Source organism: Elaeis guineensis, chromosome 1 (genome assembly GCF_000442705.2).
Source record: "Elaeis guineensis isolate ETL-2024a chromosome 1, EG11, whole genome shotgun sequence".
NCBI lineage: Eukaryota > Viridiplantae > Streptophyta > Magnoliopsida > Arecales > Arecaceae > Elaeis > Elaeis guineensis.
This window is the reverse complement of record NC_025993.2, coordinates 118,087,305-118,101,008: the sequence shown is the minus strand read 5'-3', so window position 1 is coordinate 118,101,008 and position 13,704 is coordinate 118,087,305. Positions and strand designations below refer to the sequence as shown.

Below are 13,704 nucleotides of genomic sequence, written 5' to 3'. Positions count from 1 at the left end.
GATTTTTTGAATGACGTGGATGAAGATGAAGCTCTTTTCCTATAAGGCTACCCATTACTCTCCTTTAAAGGCTATAAGATATTTCAATAAAATAATGTTATCCAAAAGCTCAAGTGAACATCAAGGCATATCCATCATAGATGCCTTAGCCAAGCATTCGTAGATTTTGATCTCTAAAAGAAAAAGAGTACATCTGAATACTAGCCCAAGCCCAGAGTAGGAATCATCGCCTACAGAAAATTATCATGATGTTTGGTCATGAGATTATCTGCTGTCGTGGGCAGGATAATTAACCATAATGACTACAAGGCAAATGATACAAACTAGTCTCTGAGATAGTAATATTAAAAACGTCAGGCTTCTTGTTCAAATTCAATACCATGAAAGCTTATGGTAGCATCAATCTTGAGTTCGTTTTCCTAGTGTTTTATTGTTCAAACAGATATATAGCATTTTCCAGTTAAAAACTATATTCTGCAAAATCTTGGGTGCATTGATAATGGTATGCAGCTGCTACGAACCAGGAAAGGTGTTTAACTTGCATAAAGAAGAAACCTCATTGAGAAAAGCATAAATATATTACCAAAGTAACATAAAGCCATACCAAAACAGAGGAGTTAGACTGTTAGACAGCTGATGTGTGACTTTTTTGTTAGAATCATCCATGTTCGAGATAGATATAGGAGGAGGGGCAGTAAACTAAGCTTCTTCTTTAGGATATCAAATGGACATTTTCCATTTAATACCTAGGTCCACATCTATCTTCTCAGAAGGCCTAATATAGGAGAAATTATTCTCAAAGAAGCCAGGAAGACAAAATTCTGTTTGAACTTGAATGGTGTGATTTGGCAAATATACTAACATTATTTGGAGCTTATTGCCACACAAAAAAAAGGAAAAAAAAAACATTTCTTCTGTTTAAATTATCTAATCAATTGAATAATTGCATTATTATCAAGAGGGAAACATCAGATGAACAATCTATCAATGTATGAACAAAAAAGTTATAACAAGGTTTCCTTAGAATGCCACAAATTTCTAGAACATGTAGCTCACTCTGGAATCTTCAAAATTCCTGTATTGTCCTGTAGATGGATTTACTATTCCTATGCACTTCATTGAATTGTGTGTCCTATGCTCTACAACTCCTACACACCATGTGCCAAGAGTATGCTGTCATTTCACGACAAATTGATCATGCTTGTGCATTTAAAGACAAAGGCCCATGAAGAGGCTTGCCTGGCCAAAATCAGGAAGCATTATTAGACCTCTGCATAGGAGGTTAGTCACTTTAAATTCAGTTCTTTTGGTAAATGAAATAGTTCTTCTGTAACTACTGCAAATCTACCCCTAGAATGCCTATGTTGTAATTCTATCTGATTCAAGGTCAGCGAGAACTTCTCTGATGGCATAATTCAATTGAAGATTCCATGGTGATAACCCACGTTCGCACATTCCTTTCTTCCAAAATATTTTTGGCAAACCATTGGCATATGCCCACTAAGTTTATCCAATACCCAGCAAATTACCTCCTTAAAAAATTAAATTTCAGATTACAACTCCTTCTGTGTTCAAAGAAAATTTCCTCTACTTCATAACCTGTCCCAAATGTGCTTCTCATGTCAAATTTAGAACTAAAGAAATAGCAGTAATCTGTTTTCCACCAAAATAGCAGAAATGCCCACTAAGAGTAGCAATAGTGCTTTTGCAGTTTAAGATAATTCTGTACCTCCCACCAAAATTGCATCAGCATGAACTACACCCACACATATTAAATGAATAACAATCTCTGGGCCTTTGACATATGCTCATAACTATTACTTTGAAGTCATTCTCAGCAACCTAGTGAACAAACTATTAATTTTACTTTCGATCCTCGCTCCAGCTGACATTTGGCATGTAAAAGCTACAATTCTTGCAACCAATTAAACCTTCAACCCTTCATTCAAATGAATTGATCGGAAAGCCCTTATAAAGGCCTCGAGGTAGTGAATTTACCTTGTTGAAGGAAAAACAAAGAACAACCACTGAAATTCCCATTCCTAACCCTATCTCCAACCTGATTAAGCATCATAAGGTTTACCGTTTCCATTTAAATTTCCAGATCAAGTTAAGAGAAACAGAAAAGATCCGATCCGAGCTCGTTAATTCAAACAACAAACGATAAAGGGATCGATGGGGGGATGGGAGGGGACCTGTGGGGGAGGACCAGGCAGCATGGAGGACGCAGCGCTCCTGGACGTTGGAGCAGAACCCGACGGTGATCTTGTTGAGGTCGCCGCGGAGGACGGATCCGTTCCAGACGGAGGCGCCGTCGTAGACGGTGACCTGGCCAGCGAGGACGACGTTGGGGGCGACGTAGGCGTCGACGGCGATCTTGGGCACCCACTGTCCAAGAGGGATAACCCGCCGCTGGCCCCGGTAGTCCCACTTCACGCGGTCCGCCGACGTCGGCGGCGGTGAAGGCGCCGCAGCAGCGGCCGGGGATGCGGCCTCCGAGGAGAGCGGGCGAAGGAGGGGAGGAGGCGAGAGGAGGAGGGAAGGGCTCTTCGGGAGAAGCGAGCGAGAGCTGCAGCCATTTTTCCTTTTTTTGCTTCTTCGACTGCGAAGGGAGGCGAAGAGTAAGGCGAAGAGCGTCGGAGGACGGGACTGGGGATGGCGCTCGTGTGGGTTTAGTCTCTGCGGGAGCTCCACACGTGGAACTAGTGAACCTCATTGGTCAGCAATTTTCTTTGTTTTTATTTTTGGTCCAAGACCAAAATGGCCAATTGGCCATATGATATAATGGGTATAGTGTTGGGGTTGGTTGTTCTGTGTTCTATCATATAACATATGAACTTAAAATATTCAGAAGTATTTATTCAATTAATAATTTATTTTAAGCAAGACAAAAATTACTACCATTTCAAAATGAGATGATGCAAATGGTAAGATAAAGCATAAAAGAGATTGTCTCTCCTGGTGGATGAATAGAAAGAGATCACAAATTGGAGTAAGTGTTTTTCAACTCTAACTCTTATTTAGCACAGAACCAAATCATACTCCTCACCTCTTACATAGAGACTCGATCATCTTTGAAATGTGACCCTAGTCTTTTCTAGATTTAAAATACTTGAGAGTGATCCTTGATCTAGCATTTATATATATATAATGACTATTTTTCTTCTATGTACTCTTTTTCTTTATCTGAATAACTAATAATGGTGGTTAAAAATGATCATTTTATTTTATTTAAAAAATTTAGTCAAAAATTCCATCAGGCATATAATGGTCATCTTCTTTATTTATAACAACTTTTTTCCATGGTAAAAATTATAATGAATGTAAATGTTGTGTCAAAAAATTGCCCTATATTTACCTAGTTTTCAGTCCAATTTTCTCTTACCCTAGTCTAAACAAAATTATGTGAGATAGAAATGGATGAAATTAAAAAAAAAAAAAAGAGTTGAAATGATAGCAAAAAATACAAAGAGGGAAGTGAACAATAATACTTGTTGGAGCTACTATGGAAATATGATGTGGGATGATCACGTAGAAGCAAGAGAATCAAATTAACTGAATCTTAAAGACTTAGATATAATTTCCACATCAATTTTGGAATGGAATTCAAACAATTGAAAAGATTTTTCAATACAAATAACTCTATAATTTAATAATTTGCATTTTATTTGGAACAAATTATTTTTTAAAATTAATAAACATACTTTGGTTAAATTGAAGTTACTTACCTTTTTAGATTAATCAAATATCTTAACCTAAAATAAGATAGGAAAGAATTAATGCTAGCTTTCTATTTCTCCACTCTTTTATGCATAATTTGTTCTTGGTACTTTCAATTCTAGGTCTATATCATTACTAGCTGATCCAATGAAAAATTTTGTTGCATCGTACTTGAAAATCATGAAATCATCAAATTCTACAAATAAGAAATATACCTATCACATTTCTAAATATAAAATTTTAGGAGCAACTTATATAACTAAGAATTGCAATAACTAATCTGAAATCAAGGCTTGATAATCCTGCCCGAATCTATGGACAACTGTAATATTTTACCTTATAGACTAATGCTTGAAATTTTTTTGGATTAATTTGAAGTAAAACATTTTTACTACAATATTATCAAAAAACACAACAAACATTATATGCAAGCAAGATTTAATCAAATCTAAAGTATTCTTTCCATCCCTACACATCAGGCCATTTCAATGATTTAATTAACCAAGCTAACATCCCTTCAACTTACTCAAATTTTGCAATTTTATTGATCCGTAGGAGTTAACAATTTTAGTTAAAAGTTTATATTAAAATGTTCCTCCAGGTTCAAGTTAAAATTTTCAGACTAAAATAGAGTAGAACCTGTCTGCATTAAGATCACCATCAAAAATAAAATAAAAAAGGGGGACCTTTTACTCTCCTGTATTGTTACTCAATATCTCTAAAATTTTAAAAATTAAATATTACTATAAATCCTTTTGTCATGCTTCAATCCAAGGTCTGAATCGAGCACGCAACAGATGGCCACACGTCCTTAGGATTTAAGCCCACAGAACATGCAAGGTCTGCCCGTTTCCCTCAAATATTTGCATCATTTTAACCTCAAGCCATGGTAGAAAATCCTAATACATTAATTCTAAAAAAAATATAATTATATAATAATTATGAGAAAATCTAATTAATTTCTTCATAGAACCATTACTTACAAGTCTTTTAAACCTTAAACCCTTCATTGCTCGAACCCAAGCCCTATCTATTCTACAGCATCTGAAAAAAAAAAAGATGCAATGAGCTTTATGAGCCAAATAAGTTATCAAAATCTCTAATTAATTTAAATATTTATAAAAAAGATAAATTTTCAGTTTCATGATTTTTTATAAAAATATTTCAAATGAGTATAAAACCATACTATACCTATCAACATAAATTCGAATATACATTTTGTTTTGAAATAAATTGTTCAATCATCTAAAGGTCAGCCTTCCACTCTCACTTTCCTAGTCTCTCTATGGCCATAATCGGCCCATGGCTAGCTCCAAAAGAGACTACATCTTGACTACAACATGCCATCTGTTAGTCATATACTAGTAATCACTTCATTGGAGGTCCAGAAGAAAAATTAGCTCTAATATCATCCGAAGAAATGTGTTCTCATCAGCACGTACTAGCCACTGGAGGCCCAAAAGATGACTAGATTCTGAATCCATGTGATCATAATCGGACTAAAGAGTAGTGGACCGACATACAACATATTTTCATGTAAACAAATACAATTTATTTTCTACAAAAAATGCACATTCGATCAAACATTCTATGAAGCATGTTCATGTAGAGTATATAAGATAATTAATTTAAATATAAAAATGCTACAGCAATAGATAAATATAGAAATCAAATCTCATGCACGATGAAAGCATATTTAGGGTAGAGGTAACTTATCATCAGTCGGATTCAAAAGTGATAGCCTTTGACTCACAACATGATCCTTAGATCCGTGCTCCTCTTAATCCCAAATAAAATTTTGGATTAAATCTAATCCATTATTCAAAAGAGAATTAGGCGAAATAGGCTCGATCTAGGTTAATTATCAGAGATAATAAGGGAAGAGAGACTCGATTTGAGTTCAATCAAGACCTTATCTATTCGGTCCAACTTGACCAATGAGGAAAGAATAGAGATACTCGATCTAGGCCAAATAGATTTTTTTTTGCTAGATTCACTTGATTTAGGTCCAATCAGAGGTCTAACCTATTTGGATTGGGTCGACCAATAGGGGCCTTGGTCTAGGTGGTTTGAATTGGTCATTGAGAGATCGAATTGGATCTTGATCAAAACTTTTTTTATTTTATTATTATTTTTTATATATATTAATTAATTTTTCTCTCTCTCTGTCTTCCTTTCTCCTATGCCACAATAGGTGTTCTCCCCATGGCATAAAGGAACCGAGAGAAGAGGTGGTGTGATCGGGGGGGTTTGGATGGTGGTGGCATGGCCAAGGTGGCTGGTGGCTCGATTGCATACAAGGAAACCAAGAGAGAGGAGGGGTCATATCTGAGTTTTGCATGTACTTGTCAAGTCAGTAGTGACTCAAGATGGGATTGACCCCTCTGAATTAGTAGGAGATATGCATCAGTATATTTCAATTTAGCAAAATTTGGATCCAGATAATCTATATGATAGATTTAAAAAAGATTAAAATATAATATGGATGACTTATCTAGGATTGACAGTTAAATTTTAGGTTGTCCTCGAGTATTAGGATCAAAAAGATGAATTATACGGTAACCATACGCTAATAGGTTCTTGAATGTTGCTTCACCATCATTCGATCTATCCGAATATCGGATCATCATTGCTAGATGGTTATATCGATTGGTTCAAAAAATTATTCCTATATTACCGACTTAGATTCAAATCTATGGGGTCATACTCAAAAAAAGTTTCTGACTGATCATGTGGCTAATCAATAATTGAGAATCATTCAAGGGCTTAATCGTCAATTTGATTGATGATTAATCTTATACAAAAGTTGTAATAAATTAATTCACTAAGTGTTAGTAAATTAATGAAGGATTAATTAGTAATTAGATTGCTGATTAGCTTAATTTGATTGAGCAAAGAAGATTAAATAAAATCTAATTGAATTAGATTTAATTAGGTTTGACCTGATTAGGTTACGAGATAATCTAATTGCTAAGAAAGAATTATCTCTGATTTGATCAGAAATTTGATTCGATCAACTCTTAATTTGATTAGAATTTGATTAAAAATTTATAAATCTAATTAGATTAAATTTTATATATTTTATTTGGACTAAATCAGATGTGATTTGGTTTGGATTCAAATAAGAAAACTTAGAATCCTTATTAGAATAGGACTCTTCTCCCTGCACCAACCCAGATTGCACGCCATATATCTCCACACACAAAATCATTTTGTGTGAGATTTTTTTACACCAAAGAGTTTTTTTCCTTATCTATCTCACATCCAAATCTAATTTAGTTTTAATAAAAAAAAGATTCTAAAATTAGATTTTAAAATATTCCTTATCAAGAGAATCAGTTCTCATCTAGATCAACCTCTTCACTCCAATAATTTTTTTTCTCCTTATATGTGTGATATTTTGAGGAAATTTTTTGTAAGAGATTAGTTGGGGAATTGATTTACTGTGAAAAAATATGAGAAAGGGCATCCCATATTTTTTTGATATATTTTGGGATATAAAATTGTGAAGAAAAGCAGAATCCTGTTAGAGTCCAGGATCATTAGGACTCTTCACCCCACCTCCTTACATGCCTATAAAAGGGACTTTTGTGGTTTCTTTTATGTGTATAAAATATCAGAAGAGAGCTCTTCATGTGGTAAAAGTTTGGGCATGGTTTATAGTGTAAAAAATAGAGAGGAGGGTCCTCTCTCTTAAGGTGTGCGCAAAAATTTGAATTTCAAGTTTTTGATTTTAAGAGTTTGGGAGGAGAAAATAAATTAGAAAAAAATTAATTTCTTCTCCATCTTTCTTTCACCTCTTCATCTCCTCCAAAAGTCTATTTTTAATCTCTGAAAAAATTTTAGAGATTTAAGAAAAAGATCCAGATCAATCAAGAAGAAGGTCTTCGCGTGAGCTAGCACTCTTGAGAAGACCGATCAGATCGGAGCTTCGAGTGGATTTTTCATAAAAATCGGATGCATATGCGGCTATGAGCAATAAGCAAGGATCCTTTCCATCATGTCTTTCAGTAGTGGAGATCGTCGATCCGTGATCAAATATGAAGTTCTGAACTCAGATTAGAAGTAGATGTGATCTACTGCTCATATGCATGCATGTTGATTTTATCTTCAGATTATTTCAAATTTTATATGCAATATAACATGTCATAGATGCTAGAGTAGGTTGATTTGATGATTAGATCATATGCATGTTAGATTAATTTGATTAATCTAGTTGTCTTCCGTTGTAATTTTTTGAAAAAATTTGAAATACATGTATGAAATCACCTACGCATCCCAACAGTGGTATCAGAGGCTAGGTTCGTTATGACATGATTTATATGCATATTAAATCTAAATTTTAATTTTATTTAGATATGATATGTGATATTTTAATCTAAATTTAATTAATGATTGATCGTACAAACTGATATAAGGTTGTCTTACTGTAGGGTTTACCGCTTACAGTGAAAAGGTTATCCTAGTTTGTGCTGATTTTTTGATAAAATCTGATTTTATATCATACATGTGATGTTTATGATCTAATATATATATGATCTAAGATTGTAATCAGATATGATGTAATTTAAGATTAGATCTAAATTCATACATATATAATATGTGATTAGATTAGATGATCCGATTTGCAAGTACTTGGATTGGGTTGATCACCAGGCCATCCCATCATAGGAGCAAGAAGGGTTTAAAGACCATCTCTTCCTATTCGATGAGGTGCTCTTATGGCATGTAGGGGTGCCATATGATTAGATCCCATAAAGAAGAAAGCGAAAGGAGAAAACTTACTTTCTTTCAAAACCTTAGATCTTTAAACCCTAGATGTTGTTGTATGTGATGCAAGTTGCAAAGAAGTTAGTTACATCTAATCTTGTTTAATCAAAATTATTTTGATTTAAAATCATAAAAAATTTAGATTTGATTTAAAATATTTTATGATTTAGTGAAAATTATTTTTAAAATCTTAACCATGTTGATGTAAAACTTAATTGAGAATTAAGTAAAGAATCGATTAGATCTAAAATTATGATTTAAGATCTAATGATATGCGCATAAAACATGAGCATATGGGTTAGCTTAGATCAGATCCTCTTAATTGAGTTAAATCTAAGGTTAGAATCAAAGAGTTAATGGACTAACTAGAGAAATTGATTAAATCTAATCAAATATTAAATTAGATTAAAATCAAAATTTTTTTAGAACCAATATAATAGTTGTAGATGGTCAAGTCCATATCTTTGATTAGACTAAATGGATCTTGATTATGGCTCAATGATTGAACCCGAATCATTAGGTTGGTCAAATCAAAACTAATTAACCTATTGGTGTCTAAGGTAAGTTTGATATTTCGATCGGTGGTTTTTAATTGAGAGTGACTTACCTGACTATTTCGATGGTGTCTAAAACAAACTTAGCAGACCCTCTCATCAATCTCACTTACCTGATCAATTGGATGAATTATGTCTTGATTAGACTGCTAAGTGATTTGAGTTGACCCATATCATTAAGTTGATCAGTGTGACTGATCTAGGTGTCACTATAACCAGCATGATCTTAATCTAATTCAATGACTTGATGAAGTCAGTGGAAGGATTGTGGTTTACTGATTAATCTCTTCTCATCTTTTTTCTAAATTGATTAAAATTTTTTAAATTATTAGGTTCATAAAATGAGCTAGTTATGGGGATAACTAGATCATAGCCTCTCATTAAAGTGAATGATAATGGGTCTATTATTTCTGATTGACATTACAGACACCATCTGTCTGATGTTCTCTCTGAATGATAGAATTATCATTCATCATATGATGACTCTATTGTACTATCTGATGATGGTTGAGTTGACCGAGCCATTCTCAAATCTGATTATTCATTAGTTAGAAATATTGAGTAGGTTCATGTTAATAGTTTGACCTAACCAAAACTTTCAGTGGAGTCCCATCGCCTACTGAAATAAAATCTGAGATAGAATTAATTACTAAAAATTATTTGAAAAAATAATTACTTGAGAACCTATCCATATATGTATATATAGGTTGATCGAGCTATCCTCGAGCTTGTATTCAGTCTGTGTAGATTCTAGTACTCGCTAAGGAATTAAGGTAATTCCTCGAATTAGAGGTAGAGGCTATCAATTCGTATAAAATAGTGAAAGAACTTTTAAACTAAAGTCCAAATCTTTAGGTTTAACTAATTCATAAACATAGAGGTCTTGTATTTTTTTTTCAGTTATGGCTAGATGTACATTGCTTCATTCACTGTTTGACAATGATTGATTTATAGGATCCAACTTTGATAATTGATATCGAAAGTTGCAAATAGTTCTAGAGTACGAATGGATCCAACACCTGAAATTCTCACATCCAACACATATGATGCGATCAAAGGTACTTGTCAGAAGTGGCCAAATGATCATATCACTGTGTGGTGTTATTGAGAGTAGCAAAGAACATGAATTTAGTTGTAAATTCGATGATGCTCAGTGAAAGAAAATTTTTTAAATGTTGAAAGAGTTCTTTCGCACCTTCGAAGATATATCTTCAGTGTGGTAATAATTCTTTGAGAAAGAAAAAGAAAAAAAAGGTGCAAAAGACTCATGCTTGGGCTAATGAGTCCGAACTGACAAAAGAGTCTAAGGTTAATCTAGTCTGGCAGAGTCCTTTGATCCGAACAGGCTAAGAAAGAGAAATCAGCAAAGAATTGCTGAACAAGATACTTATATGATAACATCTTGTGATTTTTCTATCTGTGACACTACTACCTGGATATTGGATATCGAAAGTTCATACAAATTGTTGCAATGACTTCAGATTAGTAGAAAGTTTGAAAATAGCAAAAGATTTCTGAACGTTGGAGTGAGAAGTTATGTTCTAATCCTGATTTTAGGAATTTTTGAGCCTATTTGTAATTCTAACAATGTCATTTTAGTGATTATCACTATTGTCTAATAATTTTTTTGATTTTATTATGAATGATATCAAAATTATGTGAACAACTAAGAATGACATTTATGAATAGTTACAGCTTGTTAGTGTATTGTACACAATCAAACAAACTCCTTGAAGTAGATAATGTCATGAAAGCCTATCTTTGGCAATTTAGGTTGGTCATTAAACAAGAATAGGATCAACATGAGATAATTCTCGAAGTCAATGATTGTGAATCATTGTCAATCCTATCTCTTTAGTAAGATGATCAAGTCACTTTTTGTTAAAAAGTGAACGAGCCAATGATATTTTGAATATGATACATATTGATGTATTAGATTTATGAACATGTTTGTCATAAATTTAGATTATTTGAAATATTCAAATAATTTCATAATAAAGTAAAAAAATAAACTTGAAAGAGCATTAAAATTTTTTGATCAGATCGAAGAGGAGAATGCATTTCAAGTAAGTTTTGACATATCTAGAAGAGAATAGGATTCTCTCTTATTGGAATCGACTTTGTTGGATATAGTTTGATCCATGATGGAGTTTAAAAGTCTGTCAGTCTTCATTTAAGGTTATGCTCTTAAGACTATTTGTTATGTTCTGAACTGGATTTCGTATTAATCAGTTGCAAAGACTCTATATGAGAAATAGACTAGGCATAAGCCAATACTTTCTTACCTTAGGGTTTGGAGTGTTTGTTTTATGTCAAGCATTTACAGATAGATTAGCTTGGATCTTGATCCTATATATATTATTTTGTAGGGTATCCCAAAAAAATCTAGGAGATATAACTTTTATTTTGCTAAAGAATAAAAGTTGTTTGACATTCTTTTTAGAAAGAGAGTATCTTAGTGAAGGTATTGATGCCTTTAATGTGAAACTTATGAAGTTTGACAGGTAGAAGAACCGATACAATCTAGTAAAATTATAGAACTAAATTTGATTAGATCAAACTCAGAATCTATTATAAAGGCACCATTAAGGAGATCCGATAGAGTACCACGTCCGTCAGATAGATACTTTAGTATCTGGATCTAGGATGTGAACTTGTTGAACTCGATGAGAACAACAAGAATCTGATCACCTATATGAATGTCATACAGAGGTTCAACTCTGAATAATGGCTTGGAGCCATAGATTCGAAATGGAGTCCATGAAGGTCAACAGTGTATAGACACTCGTTGATCCACTCGAAGGAGTAATGCCCATAGAGTGTAAGTGGATCTCCAATAGGATCAGAGTAGCATAGATGAGAAGGTGAAGATCTACAAAGCTCGTCTGGTTGCCTAAGAATATTATCAACATTATGGTATTGACCATAACAAGATATTTTTTTTTGTGGCAATGCTAAATATTTTGAAGTTGAAACGTGCATTTTGATAAGTGATCAAAATGCCTGGCTTCGTTGAGAATGAAGAAGAACCCAGTAAATACAAATGGGTTAATAGTTCTATGAGCATATTTGTTATTCTGTATGTGAATGAAACTCTCTTAATTGAAAATGACATTCCTTACATTATAGGGAATAAAAGTTTTTCTATTATTACTGTTCTCCATAAAGGATTTGAGAAAAGCATCTCTCATTCTAGAAATCTATAGAGATAGAACTAAGAGGCTATTTGGATTTTCCAAATCCAATATATATAGAATGTTTATGAGTAGAATTTATTCTATCATGTACACCATGAATGAGAATTGGATATAGTATACTTACTAGGATAGGGAGTGGATACCTGCAAGATCCGAATGAAAATTACTAGAACGTCATTCTTAAGTATTTGAGAAATACTAAGGACCGGTGACTCAGTTATGAAGAATCTGACTTAAAACTTATGGAGTATGACTTCAGTTTTTAGTTGGATATAATAATAGTCAGAATGTGTCAGAATACATCTTTATCCTAAATAATAGAGCAATCTATTGGAAAGATTCTAAGTAGAAAAATATAGCCAAATTCAAATTGCAAGGCAAGATGCATTACAACATTCGATGCTTGTAAGAAAACTATATGATTGTACAGGTTCACTGGCAAGCTAGGAGTGTCACCCTCTGATGATGGTCCTGCTATATTGTACAGTACCGAAGCCATAGCTCATACCAAGGAGCCGAAGTCCCATTAGCTTATTAGGCATTTTGCATTACTACCATCTTATTCGAAAAATCTGTTAAGGTGACACCAATCTTTAGAAGATCGATGGAAAGGAGAACGTGACCAACCCATTTTACTAAAGCTTCGATATCTAGGAGTTCTGAGATGATAAATCAAAGATGGATATGTGATACTATACTGATTGGCTGTAGTCCAAGTAGGAGTTGTTAGAAATTGTATCCTAAAGCCAATCATTTAATGATTGTGCTAATTATAAATGTATATGAATTGATCAATAATAAAAGTTATTTGATATTTTTCATCACAAGGATATATGTTCTAACGAACTTCTATGTTGTGATGAAGTCCTTAGGACTACTTTGATCGATAAAAGAAGATTTATCGTATAGTCTTTAAACTGATTCACGATCAAACGATACGCTATTACTAGGATGATAGCGATATCAAGTATAGGTCGTTGTGTGCCATATGCATTGGTTATCCTCGTAATCAAATGGTATGGAGATGCTAGTATGGCATGCAGGTGAGATATAGGAGTACATTGTCACTAAATATGACTAACTGCGGAGCACTCTGCTGTCAAGGATAGCTTGCGAAGGGTATGGGTATAAGTGTCCCTCTGACTTAAGATCACTACGGTGACTTGCAAGCAACTCACTATACTTTGATATCGGACTAACTGAGTTTTTAATTCAATGATGAAAAATTTTTGGGTACAGTCAAATACTTGTCAAGTTGATGCGTGAGTCAAGATGGAATTGATCCTTCCGAATTAGTAGGAGATATGCATCAGTGTATTTCAATTTAGCAAAATCTGGACTCAGATAATCCATGTGATGGATTTAAAAAAGATTGAAATATAATATGGATGATTTATCTCAAATTGACAGTTAAATCCTAGGTCATCTTCGAGCATTAGGGTTAAAGGGATGAATTATACGAT

General features: G+C 33.5%; 1 pseudogene; it reads right to left on the bottom strand.

Moving 5' to 3' along the window:
* Nucleotides 1-2,064: 2,064 nt before the first annotated feature.
* Nucleotides 2,065-2,594, bottom strand: LOC140859407 (gamma carbonic anhydrase-like 1, mitochondrial; annotated as a pseudogene).
* Between the last annotated feature and the right edge of the window lie 11,110 nt (nt 2,595-13,704).